This window comes from Arachis stenosperma, chromosome 9 (genome assembly GCF_014773155.1).
Source record: "Arachis stenosperma cultivar V10309 chromosome 9, arast.V10309.gnm1.PFL2, whole genome shotgun sequence".
NCBI lineage: Eukaryota > Viridiplantae > Streptophyta > Magnoliopsida > Fabales > Fabaceae > Arachis > Arachis stenosperma.
Genome location: NC_080385.1, coordinates 31,611,256 through 31,628,347, shown reverse-complemented (window position 1 = coordinate 31,628,347; position 17,092 = coordinate 31,611,256). Strand labels below are relative to the sequence as shown.

The 17,092-nt window shown below is 40.4% G+C and overlaps 2 non-coding genes across 2 annotated transcripts; both read left to right on the top strand.

The window, feature by feature from the left end:
• Positions 1-5,815: 5,815 nt before the first annotated feature.
• On the top strand, positions 5,816-5,923 carry LOC130953818 (small nucleolar RNA R71). Its single transcript, XR_009075978.1, has one exon. It is a non-coding gene; the product is annotated as a small nucleolar RNA R71 (small nucleolar RNA).
• A 7,282-nt stretch (positions 5,924-13,205) lies between these two features.
• LOC130952679 (small nucleolar RNA R71) lies at positions 13,206-13,309 on the top strand. Its single transcript, XR_009074856.1, has one exon. It is a non-coding gene; the product is annotated as a small nucleolar RNA R71 (small nucleolar RNA).
• The last annotated feature ends 3,783 nt before the right edge of the window (positions 13,310-17,092 follow it).

The following is a 17,092-nucleotide window of genomic DNA, read 5'->3' as shown; positions in this document are numbered from 1 at the left end:
ATCCTCTCAGTGGAAATGTTCAACGCACCCTGTCACTAACGCCCCGCCTTCAGGAGTTTGAAGCACGTCACAGTCATTCAATCGTTGAATCCTACTCAGAATACCACAGACAAGGTTAGACCTTCCGGATTCTCTTGAATGCCGCCATCAGTTCTAGCCTATACCACGAAGACTCTAATCTCACGGAATGGCTGGCTCGGTTGTCAGGCGAGCGCTCGGTTGTCAGGCGATCAACCATGCATCGTGTATCAGGAATCTAAGAGATATTCACCCAATCTAAGGTAGAACGGAGGTGGTTGTCAGTCACACGTTCATAGGTGAGAATGATGATGAGTGTCACGGATCATCACATTCATCAAGTTGAAGAACAAGTGATATCTTGGAACAAGAACAAGCGGAATTGAATAGAAGAACAATAGTAATTGCATTAATACTCGAGGTACAGCAGAGCTCCACACCTTAATCTATGGTGTGTAGAAACTCCACCGTTGAAAATACATAAGAACAAGGTCTAGGCATGGCCGTGAGGCCAGCCTCCCAAAGAGGGTTCAATCATCAAAACATGATCAAAAGATCCTCAGATTGAAAGATGAAAATACAATAGTAAAAGGTCCTACTTATAGGGAACTAGTAGCCTAAGGATTACAAAGATGAGTAAATGACATAAAAATCCACTTCTGGGCCCACTTGGTGTGTGCTTGGGCTGAGCAATGAAGCATTTTTCGTGTAGAGACTCTTATTGGAGTTAAACGCCAGCTTTGGTGCCAGTTTGGGCGTTTAACTCCCATTCTTGTGCCAGTTCCGGCGTTTAACGCTGGAAATTCTGAGGGTGACTTTGAACGCCGGTTTGGGCCATCAAATCTTGGGTAAAGTATGGACTATCATATATTTCCGGAAAGCCCAGGATGTCTACTTTCCAACGCCGTTGAGAGCGCGCCAATTGGGCTTCTGTAGCTCCAGAAAATCCACTTCGAGTGCAGGGAGGTCAGAATCCAACAGCATCTGCAGTCCTTTTCAGTCTCTGAATCAGATTTTTGCTCAGGTCCCTCAATTTCAGCCAAAAAATACCTGAAATCACATAAAAACACACAAACTCATACTAAAGTCCAGAAAAGTGAATTTTAACTAAAAACTAATAAAAATATACTAAAAACTCAACTAAATATACAAAAAACATACTAAAAACAATGCCAAAAAGCGTACAAATTATCCGCTCATCACAACACCAAACTTAAATTGTTGCTTGTCCCCAAGCAAATGAAAATCAAATAAGGTAAAAAAAAAGAATATGCAATGAATTCCAAAAACATCTATGAAGATCAGTATTAATTAGATGAGCGGGGCTTTTAGCTTTTTGCCTCTGAACAGTTTTGGCATCTCACTCTATCCTTTGAAACTCAGAATGATTGGCTTCTTTAGGAACTCAGAATCCAGATAGTGTTATTGATTCTCCTAGCTAAGTATGATGATTCTTGAACACAGCTACTCATTGAGTCTTGGCTGTGGCCCAAAGCACTCTGTCTTCCAGTATTACCACCGGATACATACATGCCACAGACGCATAATTGGGTGAACCTTTTCAGATTGTGACTCAGCTTTGCTAGAGTCCCCAACTAGAGGTGTCCAGGGTTCTTAAGCACACTCTTTTTGCCTTGGATCACAACTTTATTTCTTTCTTTTTCTTTCTTTCTCTTTTTTTTTCGTTTTTCTACTTCTTTTCTTTTTTTTTTGTATTCACTGCTTTTTCTTGCTTCAAGAATCATTTTTATGATTTTTCAGATCCTCAGTAACATGTCTCCTTTTTCATCATTCTTTCAAGAGCCAACATTCATGAACCACAAATTCAAAAGACATATGCACTGTTTAAGCATACATTTAGAAAACAAAAGTGTTGCCACCACATCAAAATAATTAAACTGTTATAAAATTCAAAATTCATGCAATTCTTATCTTTTTCAATTAAGAACATTTTTCATTTAAGAGAGGTGATGGATTCATAGGACATTCATAACTTTTAGGCATAGACACTAAGACACTAATGATCACAAGACACAAACATAGATAAACATAAGCACTAAAATTCGAAAAACAGGAAAATAAAGAACAAGGAGATTAAAGAACGGGTCCACCTTAGTGATGGCGGCTTGTTCTTCCTCTTGAAGGTCTTATGGAGTGCTTGAGCTCCTCAATGTCTCTTCCTTGTCTTTGTTGCTCCTTTCTCATGATTCTTTGATCTTCTCTAATTTCATGGAGGAGGATGGAATGTTCTTGGTGCTCCACCCTTAGTTGTCCCATGTTGGAACTTAATTCTCCTAGGGAGGTGTTCAGTTGCTCCCAATAGTCTTGTGGAGGAAAGTGCATCCCTTGAGGCATCTCAGGGATCTCATGATGAGAGGGGTCTCTTGTTTGCTCCATCCTTTTCTTAGTGATGGGTTTGTCCTCATCAATGGGGGTGTCTCCTTCTATGTCAACTCCAACTAAATAACAGAGGTGACAAATGAGATGAGGAAGGCTAACCTTGCCAAGGTAGAGGACTTGTCCGCCACCTTATAGAGTTCTTGGGCTATAACCTCATGAACTTCCACTTCTTCTCCAATCATGATGCTATGGATCATGATGGCTCGGTCTAGAGTAACTTCGGATCGGTTGCTAGTGGGAATGATTGAGCGTTGGATAAACTCCAACCATCCTCTAGCCACGGGCTTGAGGTCATGCCTTCTTAGTTGAACCGGCTTCCCTCTTGAATCTTTCTTCCATTGGTCGCCTTCTTCACAAATGTCAGTGAGGACTTGGTCCAACCTTTGATCAAAGTTGACCCTTCTAGTGTAAGGATGTTCATCTCCTTGCATCATAGGCAAGTTGAATGCCAACCTTACATTTTCCAGACTAAAATCCAAGTATTTTCCCCGAACCATAGTAAGCCAATTCTTTGGATCTGGGATCACACTTTGATCATGGTTCTTGGTGATCCATGCATTGGCATAGAACTCTTGAACCATTAAGATTTCGACTTGTTGAATGGGGTTGGTGAGGACTTCCCAACCTCTTCTTCGGATCTCATGTCGGATCTCCGGATATTCACCCTTTTTGAGTGAAAAAGGGACCTCGGGGATCACCTTCTTCAAGGCCACAACTTCATAGAAGTGGTCTTGATGCACCCTTGAGATGAATCTCTCCATCTCCCATGACTCGGAGGTGGAAGCTTTTGCCTTCCCTTTCCTCTTTCTAGAGGTTTCTCCGGCCTTGGATGCCATAAATGGTTATGGGAAAACGAAAAGCAACGCTTTTACCACACCAAACTTAAAAGGTTTGCTCGTCCTCGAGCAAAAGAAGAAAGAATAGAGGAGAAGAAGAAGAAATGAGGAAGAAGGGAATGGCTTTGTGTTCGGCCAAAGAGGGGGAGAAGTGGTGTTTAGGTTGTGTGAAAATGAAGGGGTGAAGAAGGGTTTATATAGGAGAGGGGGGCTCATGGTTCGGTCATGTATGGGTGGGTTTGGGAGGGAAGGTTTGAATTTGAAGGGTGAGGTAGGTGGGGTTTTATGAAGGATGGATGTGAGTGGTGAAGAGAAGATGGGATTTGATAGGTGAAGGATTTTTGGGGAAGAGGTATTGAGGTGATTGGTGAATGGGTGAAGAAGAGAGAGAGTGGTGGGGTTGGTGGAGATCCTGTGGGGTCCACAGATCCTGAGGTGTCAAGGAAAAGTCATCTCTGCACCAAATGGCATGCAAAAATGCGTTTTGAGCCAATTCTGGCGTTAAACGCCGGGCTGGTGCCCATTTCTGGCGTTTAACGCCAGGTTCTTGCCCTTTCCTGGCGTTTAACGCCAGTCTGGTGCCCCTTTCTGGCGTTAAACGCCCAGAATGGTGCCAGACTGGGCGTTAAACGCCCATCTGCTAGCCTTACTGGCGTTTAAACGCCAGTAGGTTCTTCCTCCAAGGTGTGCTGTTTTTCTTCCTGTTTTTCATTTTGTTTTTGCTTTTTCAATTGATTTTGTGACTTCTCATGATCATCAACCTACAGAAAACATAAAATAACAAAGGAAAATATATAAAATATAACATTGGGTTGCCTCCCAATAAGCACTTCTTTAATGTCAGTAGCTTGACAGTGGGCTCTCATGGAGCCTTCCAAATGCTCAGAGCAATGTTGGAACCTCCCAACACCAAACTTAGAGTTTGAATGTGGGGGTTCAACACCAAACTTAGAGTTTGGTTGTGGCCTCCCAACACCAAACTTAGAGTTTGACTGTGGGGGCTCTGTTTGACTCTGATTTGAGAGAAGCTCTTCATGCTTCCTCTCCATGGTGACAGAGGGATATCCTTGAGCCTTAAACACAAAGGATTCTTCATTCACTTGAATGATCAGTTCACCTCCATCAACATCAATCACATCCTTAGCTGTGGCTAGGAAGGGTCTGCCAAGGATGATGGATTCATCCATGCATTTCCCAGTCTCTAGGACTATGAAATCAGTAGGAATGTAATGGTCTTCAATTTTCACCAGAACATTCTCTACAAGTCCATAAGCTTGTTTTCTTGAATTGTCTGCCATCTCTAGTGAGATTCTTGCAGCTTGCACCTCAAAGATCCCTAGCTTCTCCATTACAGAGAGAGGCATGAGGTTTACACTTGACCCTAAGTCACACAGAGCCTTCTTGAAGGTCATGGTGCCTATGGTACAAGGTATGGAGAACTTCCCAGGGTCCTGCCTCTTTTGAGGTAATTTCTGCCTAGACAAGTCATCCAATTCTTTGGTGAGCAAAGGGGGTTCATCCTCCCAAGTCTCATTTCCAAATAACTTGTCATTTAGCTTCATGATTGCTCCAAGGTATTTAGCAATTTGCTCTTCAGTGACATACTCATCCTCTTCAGAGGAGGAATACTCATCAGAGCTCATGAAAGGCAGAAGCAAGTCCAATGGAATCTCTATGGTCTCATTTTGAGCCTTAGATTCCCATGGTTCCTCATTGGGAAACTTAGTGGAGGCCAGTGGACGTCCATTGAGGTCTTCCTCAGTGGCGCTCACTGCCTCTCCTTCCTCTCCAAATTCGGCCATGTTGATAGCCTTGCACTCTCCTTTTGGATTTTCTTCTGTATTGCTTGGAAGAGTACTAGGAGGGAGTTCAGTAATTTTCTTGCTCAGCTGTCCCACTTGTGCCTCCAAATTTCTAATGGAGGACCTTGTTTCAGTCATGAAATTTTGAGTGGTTTTGATTAGATCAGAGGCCATGGTTGCTAAGTCAGAGTGGTCCTGCTTAGAATTCTCTGTCTGTTGCTGAGAAGATGATGGAAAAGGCTTGCTATTACTAAACATGTTTCTTCCACCATTATTGTTGTTGAAACCTTATTGAGGTCTCTGTTGATCCTTCCATGAGAAATTGGGATGATTTCTCCATGAAGAATTATAGGTGTTTCCATAGGGTTCTCCTAGGTAATTCACCTCTTCCATTGAAGGGTTCTCAGGATCATAAGCTTCTTCTTCAGATGAAGCATCCTTAGTACTGCTTGGTGCATTTTGCATTCCAGACAGACTTTGAGAAATCAAATTGACTTGCTGAGTCAATATCTTGTTCTGAGCCAATATGGCATTCAGAGTATCAATCTCAAGAACTCCTTTCTTCTGATTTGTCCCATTGTTCACAGGATTCCTTTCAGAAGTGTACATGAATTGGTTATTTGCAACCATTTCAATTAGTTCTTGAGCTTCTGTAGGCGTCTTCTTCAGATGAAGAGATCCTCCAGCAGAGCTATCCAAAGACATCTTGGATAGTTCAGAGAGACCATCATAGAAAATACCTATGATGCTCCATTCAGAAAGCATGTCAGAAGGACATTTTCTGATCAATTGTTTGTATCTTTCCCAAGCTTCATAGAGGGATTCTCCATCCTTCTGTCTGAAGGTTTGGACTTCCACTCTAAGCTTACTCAATTTTTGAGGTGGAAAGAACTTTGCCAAGAAGGCATTGACTAGCTTTTCCCATGAGTCCAGGCTTTCTTTAGGTTGTGAGTCCAACCATGTCCTAGCTCTGTCTCTTACAGCCAAAGGGAATAACATAAGTCTGTAGACCTCAGGGTCAACCCCATTAGTCTTGACAGTGTCACATATTTGCAAGAATTCAGCTAAAAACTGATGAGGATCTTCCAATGGAAGTCCATGGAACTTGCAATTCTGTTGCATTAGAGAAACTAATTGAGGCTTAAGCTCAAAGTTGTTTGCTCCAATGGCAGGGATAGAGATGCTTCTCCCATAGAAGTCGGGAGTAGGTGCAGTAAAGTCACCCAGCACCTTCCTTGCATTGTTTGCATTGTTGTTGTTTTCGGCTGCCATGTCTTCTTCTTTGAAGATTTCTGTTAGGTCCTCTACAGAGAGTTGTGCCTTAGCTTCTCTTAGCTTTCGCTTCAAGGTCCTTTCAGGTTCAGGGTCAGCTTTAACAAGAATGCTTTTGTCTTTGTTCCTGCTCATATGAAAGAGAAGAGAACAAGAAAATGTGGAATCCTCTATGTCACAGTATAGAGATTCCTTGAGGTGTCAGAGAAGAAGAAAATTAGAAGGAAGAGGTAGAAGAATTCGAACTTAATCAGATAGAGTTCGAATTGTGCATTGAGAAGGAGTGGTACTCCATAAATAGAAGGATGTGAGAAGAGAGGAAGAAATTTTCGAAAATTAAGTGAGAGATTTTGAAAACATTTTGAAAAATTGATTGATAATTTTCGAAAACTAAAAGTGGGAAAGAAATCAAGTGATTTTTGAAAAAGATTTTGAAAAAAAATATGATTGAAAACTATTTTTGAAAAAGATGTGATTAAAAAGATTTGATTGAAAAGTTATGGTTTTTTTTTTAAAAAAAAGATATGATTGAAAAGATATGATTTGAAAACGATTTTAAAAAGATTTGATTTTAAAAATTAATGACTTGGCTAACAAGAAAAGATATGATTCAAACATTAAACCTTTCTCAACAGAAAAGGAAACATACTTGAAATGTTGAATCAAATCATTAATTGATAGCAAGTATTTTTGAAAAAGGAAAGAAATTGATTTTGAAAAAGATTTGATTGAAAAGATATGATTTGAAAAAGATTTGATTTTGAAAAACTTTGAAAACTTGAAAAAAATCTGAATTAAAAACAGAATCTTCCCTCTTGTGCCATCCTGGCGTTAAACGCCCAGAATGGTGCACATTCTGGCGTTTAACGCCCAATGCACTACCTTTTTGGGCGTTAAACGCCCAACTAGGCACCCTGGCTGGCGTTTAAACGCCAGTCTGTCCTTCTTCACTGGGCGTTTTGAACGCCCAGCTTTTTCTGTGTAATTCCTCTGCTGCATGTTCTGAATCTTCAGTTCCCTGTACTATTGACTTGAAAATAGAACCAAGATCAAATAAACAGTGCATGCAAGACACCAAACTTAAAATTAGACACTAGACTCAAACAAGAAACATAAAATATTTTTGGTTTTTATGATTGATTTTAAAATTTTTTTTTTGGATTTTTCGAAAATTATATGGAAATAGAAAATAAAGGGTTCAGAATTCTTAATTTGGATTCCAGGAATCATTGCAATGCTAGTCTAAGACTCCGGTCCAGGAATTAGACATGGCTTCACAGCCAGCCAAGCCTTCAAAGAAAGCTTCGGTCCAAAACACTAGACATGGCCAATGGCCAGCCAAGCCTTAGCAGATCATTGCTCCAATAGCAAGATTGATAGAGATCAACAAGCTCTTGTGATGATCAGTCGAAACCTCAGTCCAATAAGATTAGACATGGCTTCACAGCCAGCCAGACTTCAACAGATCATCATGAAACTCTAGAACTCATTCTTAAGAACTCTGAAAAATACCTAATCTAAGCAACAAAATGAACCGTCAGTTGTCCATACACGAAACAATCCCCGGCAACGGCGCCAAAAACTTGGTGCACGAAATTGTGATCATCAATGGCGCCATCAACATGGTACGCTCATTGCAATCTCAACTCTTTATCACAACTCCGCACAACTAACCAGCAAGTGCACTGGGTCGTCCAAGTAATAAACCTTACGCGAGTAAGGGTCGATCCCACGGAGATTGTTGGTATGAAGCAAGCTATGGTCACCTTGTAAATCTTAGTCAGGCAGACTCAAATGGGTATGGGTGATATATGAATAAAACATAAAGATAAAGATAGAGATACATATGTAATTCATTGGTAGGAATTTCAGATAAGCGTATGAAGATGCTTGGTCCCTTCCGTCTTTCTGCTTTCCTACTGTCTTCATCTAATCCTTCTTACTCCTTTCCATGGCAAGCTTATGCAAGGGTTTCACCGTTGTCAGTGGCTACCTCCCATCCTCTCAGTGGAAATGTTCAACGCACCCTGTCACGGCACGACTATCCATCTGTCGGTTCTCGATCAGGCCGGAATAGAATCCAGTGATTCTTTTGCATCTGTCACTAACGCCCCGCCTTCAGGAGTTTGAAGCACGTCACAGTCATTCAATCGTTGAATCCTACTCAGAATACCACAGACAAGGTTAGACCTTCCGGATTCTCTTGAATGCCGCCATCAGTTCTAGCCTATACCACGAAGACTCTGATCTCACGGAATGGCTGGCTCGGTTGTCAGGCGAGCGCTCGGTTGTCAGGCGATCAACCATGCATCGTGTATCAGGAATCCAAGAGATATTCACCCAATCTAAGGTAGAACGGAGGTGGTTGTCAGTCACACGTTCATAGGTGAGAATGATGATGAGTGTCACGGATCATCACATTCATCAAGTTGAAGAACAAGTGATATCTTGGAACAAGAACAAGCGGAATTGAATGGAAGAACAATAGTAATTGCATTAATACTCGAGGTACAGCAGAGCTCCACACCTTAATCTATGGTGTGTAGAAACTCCACCGTTGAAAATACATAAGAACAAGGTCTAGGCATGGCCGTGAGGCCAGCCTCCCAAAGAGGGTTCAATCATCAAAACATGATCAAAAGATCCTCAGATTGAAAGATGAAAATACAATAGTAAAAGGTCCTACTTATAGGGAACTAGTAGCCTAAGGATTACAAAGATGAGTAAATGACATAAAAATCCACTTCCGGGCCCACTTGGTGTGTGCTTGGGCTGAGCAATGAAGCATTTTTCGTGTAGAGACTCTTATTGGAGTTAAACGCCAGCTTTGGTGCCAGTTTGGGCGTTTAACTCCCATTCTTGTGCCAGTTCCGGCGTTTAACGCTGGGAATTCTGAGGGTGACTTTGAACACCGGTTTGGGCTATCAAATCTTGAGTAAAGTATGGACTATCATATATTGCTAGAAAGCCCAGGATGTCTACTTTCCAACGCCATTGAGAGCGTGCCAATTGGGCTTCTGTAGCTCCAGAAAATCCACTTCGAGTGCAGGGAGGTCAGAATCCAACAGCATCTGCAGTCCTTTTCAGTCTCTGAATCAGATTTTTGCTCAGGTCCCTCAATTTTAGCCAGAAAATACCTGAAATCACAGAAAAACACACAAACTCATAGTAAAGTCCAGAAAAGTGAATTTTAACTAAAAACTAATAAAAATATACTAAAAACTCAACTAAATATACCAAAAACATACTAAAAACAATGCCAAAAAGCGTACAAATTATCCGCTCATCAGTTACTTGTGACAACCAAAACGTTTGTACTAAGGGATTTCTGTCGGTTTAGAGACTATATCTACAACGCGACTGTTTTTATGAAATTCTTTACTGGCAAAAATTCTAACGTCAATAACTCCAGCTGAGTAACATAGATGGCAAATAAGATGAGAAAAAGCTAGCCTTGCCATGGTGGAGGACTTTTAGGCTATTTTGTAGAATTTAAGTGAGATGACTTCATGAACTTCTACTTCCTCTCCATTCATGATGCTATGAATCATGATGGCCCGATCCACAGTAACTTCGGATCGGTTGCTAGTGGGGATGATGGAGCATTGGATGAACTCCAACCATCCTCTAGCCATAGGCATGAGGTCCAGTCTTCTTAATTGAACCGGCTTGCCTTTGGAGTCTCTTTTCCATTGAGCTCCTTCCACACATATGTCCATGAGGATTTGGTCCAACCTTTGATTAAAGTTGACCCTTCTAGTGTAGGGGCGTTCATATCCTTGCATCATGGGCAAGTGGAATGCCAACCTCATATTTTACGGACTAAAATCTAAGTATTTCCCCCGAACCATTGTAAGATAATTCTTTGGATTCGGGTTCACACTTTGATCATGGTTCCTAGTGATCCATGCATTGGCATAGAACTCTTGAACCATTAAGATTCCGACTTGTTGAATGGGGTTAGTCAGAACTTCCCAACCTCTTCTTTGGATCTCATGTCGGATCTCCGGATACTCATTTTTCTTGAGCTTGAAAGGGACCTCGGGGATCACCTTCTTCTTGGCCACAACTTCATAGAAGTGGTCTTGATGGGCTTTGGAGATGAATCTCTCCATCTCCCATGACTCGGAGGTGAAAGCTTTTGTCTTCCCTTTCCCTTTTTTAAAGGTTTCTCCGGCCTTAGGTGCCATCAATGGTTATGGAAAAACAAAAAAAGTTATGCTTTTACCACACCAAACTTAGAATATTGCTCGCCCTCGAGCAAGAGAAGAAAAAAGAAGAAGTATGTGGTTTCGGCCAAGGTGAAGAAGAGAGGGTTGTGGTTCGTGAAAATGAAGAAGGATAGATGGGTTTATATAGTGAAGGGAGAGGGAGTAGGTTCGGCTATTTAGGGTGGGTTTGGGTGGGAAAGAGATTTTGAATTTTGAAGGTAGGTGGGGTTTTTGGGGAAGAGTGGATGGATGTGAGTGGTGAAGAGGTGATGCGGAAGAGAGATTGAGGTGATTGGTGAAGGGTTTTAGGGAAGAGTGTTTATTGGGTTATGTGAAAAAGAGAGAGAGGGTGAGTCGAGGTAGGTGGGGATCCTGTGGGGTCCACAGATCCTGAGATGATCCTGTGGGGTCCACAGATCCTGAGGTGTCAAGGATTTACATCCCTGCACCAATGAGGCGTGTAAAATGCCCTTTGCATGCAATCCTGGCGTTCAACGCCAGATTGATGCTTGTTTCTGGCGTTGAACGCCATCTTCATGCTTGTTTTGGGCGTTCAATGCCCATTTGCAGCATGTTTCTGGCGTTTAAACGCCAGTTCCATGCTTGTTTCTAGCGTTCAGTGCCAGCTCTCCTCAGGGTGTATTCTTGGTGTTTAAATGCCAGGATGTTGCTTGTTTCTGGCGTTCAATGCCAGATCCATGCTCTGTTCTAGCATTGAACGCCAGCCAGATGCTCCTCACTAGCGTTTAAACGCCAGTAAGCTCTTCCTTCAGGGGTGTGCTTTCTCTTCTACTGTTTTTGATTCTATTTTTAATTTTAGTATTTATTTTGTGACTCCACATGATCATGAACTTAATAAAACATAAAGAAGAAATAAAATAAAAATAAAATTAGATAAATAAAAATTGGGTTGCCTCCCAATAAACGCTCCTTTAATGTCACTAGCTTGACAGTGGGCTCTCATGGAGTCTCACAGGTGATCAGGTCAATGTTGTAGACTCCCAACACCAAACTTAGAGTTTGGATGTGGGGATTCAACACCAAACTTAGAGTTTGGCTGTAGCCTCCCAACACCAAACTCAGAGTTTGATTGTGGAGGCTTTGTTAGACTCTGCACTGAGAGAAGCTTTTCATGCTTCCTCTCCATGGTTGCAAAGGAACACCCTTGGGTTTTAAACACAAGGTAGTCCCCATTCAATTGAAGGACTAATTCTCCTCTGTCAACATCAATTACAGCTCCTGCTGTGGCTAGGAAAGGTCTTCCAAGGATGATGCATTCATCCTCCTCCTTCCTAGTGTCTAAGATTATGAAATCAGCAGGGATGTAAAGGCCTTCAACCTTTACCAACACGTCTTCTACCAATCCATAAGCTTGTCTTATTGACTTGTCTGCCATTTGTAATAAGAATATGGCAGGCTGTACCTCAATAATCCCCAGCTTCTCCATTACAGAGAGTGGCATAAGATTTATGCCTGACCCTAGGTCACATAGAGCCTTCTCAAAGGTCATGGTGCCTATAGTACAGGGTATTAAGAATTTTCCAGGATCTTGTCTCTTTTGAGATAATGTTTTCTGAATCCATGTATCTAGTTCATTAATGAGCAAGGGAGGTTCATCTTTCCAAGTCTCATTACCAAACAATTTGGCATTCAGCTTCATGATGGCTCCTAGATATTGAGCAACTTGCTCTCCAGTTACATTTTCATACTCTTCCGAGGAAGAATAGTCTTCAGAGCTCATGAATGGTAGAAGAAGATTTAATGGGATCTCTATGGTCTCTATATGAGCCTCAGATTCCTTCAGGTCCTCAATAAGGAACTCCTTCTTGCCTGGGAGACGTCCCATGAGGTTTTCCTCATTGAGATTCACGTCCTCCCCTTCCTCTCTAGGTTCGGTCATTTTGATTATATCAATGGCCTTGCACTCTCTTTTTGGATTCTCTTCAATATTGCTTGGGAAAGTACTAGGAGGAGTTTCAGTGACTTTCTTACTCAATTGGCCCACTTGTGCCTCCAAATTTCTAATGGAGGACCTTGTTTCACTCATGAAACTTAAAGTGGCCTTAGACAGATCAGAGACTAAGTTTGCTAAATTATAAGTGCTCTGCTCAGAATTCTCTGTCTGTTGCTGAGAAGATGATGGATAAGGCTTGCTGTTGCTGAGCCTATTTCTTCCACCATTATTAAAGCCTTGTTGAGGCTTTTGTTGATCCTTCCATGAGAAATTTGGATGATTTCTCCATGATGAATTATAGGTGTTTCCATAAGGTTCACCCATATAATTTACCTCTGCTATTGCAGGATTTTCAGGATCATAAGCTTCTTCTTCAGGAGAGGCCTCTTTAGTACTATTGGATGCATTTTGCCATCCATTCAGACTTTGAGAAATCATGTTGACTTGCTGAGTCAACATTTTGTTCTGAGCAAATATGACACTCAGAGCATCAATTTCAAGAACTCCCTTCCTTTGAGGCATCCCATTACTCACGAATTTCCTCTCAGAAGTATACATGAATTGGTTATTTGCAACCATGTCAATGAGTTCTTGAGCTTCTGCAGGCGTTTTCTTTAGGTGAATGGATCCACCTGCAGAATGGTCCAGTGACATCTTAGAGAATTCAGATAGACCATAATAGAATATATCCAAAATGGTCCACTCTGAAAGCATGTCAAAAGGACACCTTTTGGTCATCTGCTTGTATCTTTCCCAAGCTTCATAGAGGGATTCACAATCTTTTTGTTTGAAGGTCTGAACATCCATTCTAAACTTGCTCAGCTTTTGAGGAGGAAAGAACTTAGCCAAGAAGGCCGCAACCAGCTTATCCCAGGAGTCCAGGCTATCTTTAGGTTGGAAACCCAACCATATTCTAGCTCTGTCTCTTACAGCAAAAGGGAAAAGCATGAGCCTATAGACTTCAGGATCTACTCTATTAGTCTTAATAGTCTCACAGATCTGCAAGAACTCAGTTAAAAACTGGTAGGGATCTTCTGATGAAAGTCCATGGAACTTGCAGTTCTGTTGCAGTAGAGCAACTGGTTTAGGATTTAGCTCAAAATTGTTTGCTCCAATGGCAGGGATTGAGATGCTTCTTCCATCAAACTTGGAAGTAGGTGTAGTGTAATCACCAAGCATCCTCCTTGCATTATTATATTCGGCTGCCATCTCTTCTTCTTTTTCGAAAGTTCTTGTAAGGTTGTCTTTGGATTGTTGTAATTTAGCTTCTCTTAGTTTCCTCTTCAGAGTCCTTTCAGGTTCAGGATCGGCTTCAACAAGAATGTTCTTGTCCTTGCTCCTGCTCATATGAAAAAGAAAGGAACAAAAAATAATAATAGGGATCCTCTTTACCACAGTAGAGAGATTCCTTTATGTTAGTAGGAGAAGAATGGAATAGAAGAAGGAAAAGGTAAGAATCCAAACACAAGGGTGAAGATAGGTTCAGATTCTTGAGATGAAGAGAAATGTTAGTAAATAAATAAATAAATAGAATAGGATGAGAGAAGGAGAAATTCGAAAATAAATTTTGAAAAAGAGTTAGTGATTTTCGAAAATTAAGAGAAGAAATAAAATTAAAATTAAAATTTAAAACAATTAGTTAATTAAAAGAATTTTGAAAAAGAGGGAGGTAATTTTCGAAAATTAGGGAGAGGAAAGTAGTTAGGTGGTTTTGAAAAAGATAAAATATAGTTAAAACAAACAAAAAGTCAACTAGTTAGTTGAAAAAGATTTGAAATTTAATTTTGAAAAGATAAGAAGTTGGAAGATATTTTGAAGTTGAATTTTTGAAAAAGATATTTTAAAAAGATATGATTGAAAAAGATATTTTGAAAAAAAATTAATTTTTTAAAATTAAAATTGATTACTTGACTAACAAGAAACTAAAAGATATGATTCTAGAATTTAAAGATTGAACCTTTCTTAACAAGAAAGTAACACTTCAAATTTTTGATTCACATTAAGTTCCGAAAATTTGAAATAAAATTAAGAAGAAGATTTTGAAAAATATTTTTAACTTTTCGAAAAAAAATGAAAGAGAATTGATTTTTGAAAAAGTTTTTGAAAAGATAAGATTTTTAAAATTGAAAATTTGACTTGACTTATAAGAAATAGCTAAGTTTTAAAAATTTTTGACTAAGTCAACTCAAACTTTCAAAATTTTGAGAGAAATAGGGAAAAGATATTTTTTTTATTTTTGAATTTTTAATGATGAGAGGGAAAAACATAAAAATGACCCAAAACATGAAAATTTTTGGATCAAAACTAATGATGCAGGCAAGAACACTATGAATGTCAAGATGAACACCAAGAACACTTTGAAGATCATGATGAACATCAAGAACATATTTTTGAAAAACTTTTTATGCAAAGAAAACATGCAAGACACCAAACTTAGAAATCTTTCGTGTTTAGACACTATGAATGCAAAAATACACATGAAAAACATCATACAACACAAAACAAGAAAATTTAAAGATCAAACAAGAAGACTTACCAAGAACAATTTGAAGATCATGAAGAACACTATGAATGCATGAATTTTCGAAAAAAAATGATCATCCAAATTTATGGAACCTTATGATCTAAACTTATGATCCTGAGAACCCTGCAATGGCAGAGGTTAATTACATGGGTGAACCTTATGGAAATACCTATAACTCATCATGGAGAAATCATCCAAATTTTTCATTGAAGGATCAACAAAAGCCTCAACAAGGCTTTAACAATGGTGGAAGAAATAGGCTTAGTAATAACAAGCCTTTTCCATCATCTTCTCAGCAACAGACAGAGAATTCTGAACAAAGCTCCTCTAATTTAGCAAATTTAGTCTCTGATCTGTCAAAAGCCACTTTCAGTTTCATGAGTGAAACAAGATCCTCCATCAGAAATCTAGAGGCACAAGTGGGCCAGCTGAGTAAGAAAGTCATTGAAACTCCTCCCAGTATTCTCCCAAGCAATACAGAAGAGAATCCAAAAGGAGAGTGCAAGGCCATTGATGTAATCAGTACGGCGGAATGCACAAGGGATGAGGAGGACAAAAATCCTAGTGAGGAAGACCTCCTGGGACGTCTCTCAAGCAAGAGGGAGTTTCCTAGTAAGGATCCAAAGGAATCTGAGGCTCATATAGAGACCATAGAGATTCCATTAAATCTCCTTCTACTATTCATGAGCTCTGAAGACTATTCTTCCTCTGAAGAGGATGAAGATGTGATTGGAGAGCAAGTGGCTTAATATTTAGAAGCTATCATGAAGCTGAATGCCAAGATGTTTAGTAATGAGACTTGGGAAAGTGAACCTCCCTTGCTCATTAGTGAACTAGATACCTGGATTCAGCAAATTTAACCTCAAAAGAGACAAGATCCTGGCAAGTTCTTAATACCTTGTACCATAGGCACCATGACCTTTGAAAAAGCTCTATGTGATCTGGGGTCAAGGATAAATTTTATGCCACTCTCTGTAATGGAGAAGCTGGGGATCATTGAGGTACAACCTACCTTGTTCTCATTACAATTGGCAAACAAGTCATTGAAACAAGCTTATGGATTAGTAGAGGACGAGTTAGTAAAGGTTGAAGGCCTTTATATCCCTGCTGATTTTATAATCCTAGACACTAGGAAGGAAGAGGATGAGTGCATCATCCTTGGAAGACCTTTTCTAGCCACAGCAGGAGCTATGATAGATGTCAACAGAGGCGAATTAGTCCTTCAATTGAATGGGGACTACCTTGTGTTTAAGGCACATGGCCATCCCTCTGTGACAAAAGAGAGTAAGCATGAAGAGCTTCTCTCAGTACAGAGTCAAGAAGAGCCCCCACAATCAAACTCTAAGTTTGGTGTTGGGAGGCCACAACCAAACTCTAAGTTTGGTGTTACATCCCCACAACCAAACTCTAAGTTTGGTATTGGGACTATACAACATTGACCTGATCACCTTTGTGGCTCCATGAGAGGCCACTGTCAAGCTATTGACATTAAAGAAGCGCTTGTTGGGAGGCAACCCAATTTTTATTTATCTAATTTTTATTTTATTTTATTGTTATTTTGTGTTTTATTAGGCACATGATCATGTGGAGTCACGAAAAAAATATAAAATTAAAAACAGAATCAAAAACAACAGAAGAAAAATCACACCCTGGAGGGAGGACATACTGGCATTCAACGCCAGTAAGGAGCATCTGGCTAGCGTTCAACGCTAGAACAGAGCATGAATCTGGCGCTGAATGCCAGAAACAAGCAACATCCTGGCGTTTGAATGCCAGGAAAGTGCCTTGAGGAAAGCTGGCGCTGAACGCCAGTAACAAGCATGGAACTGGCGTTCAACGCCAGAAACATGCTACACATGGGCGTTGAACGCCCAGAACGTGCATCACCTCGGCGTTTAAACGCCAGAATGGTGTGCAAAGGCATTTTACATGCCTAATTGGTGCAGGGATGTAAATCCTTGACACCTCAGGATTTGTGGACCCCACAGGATCCCCACCTAACATATTCCCACCTTACCTCCTAATCCTATAACACTCTTCCCCAAAACACACTTCCCAACAACTTCAATCTCTCT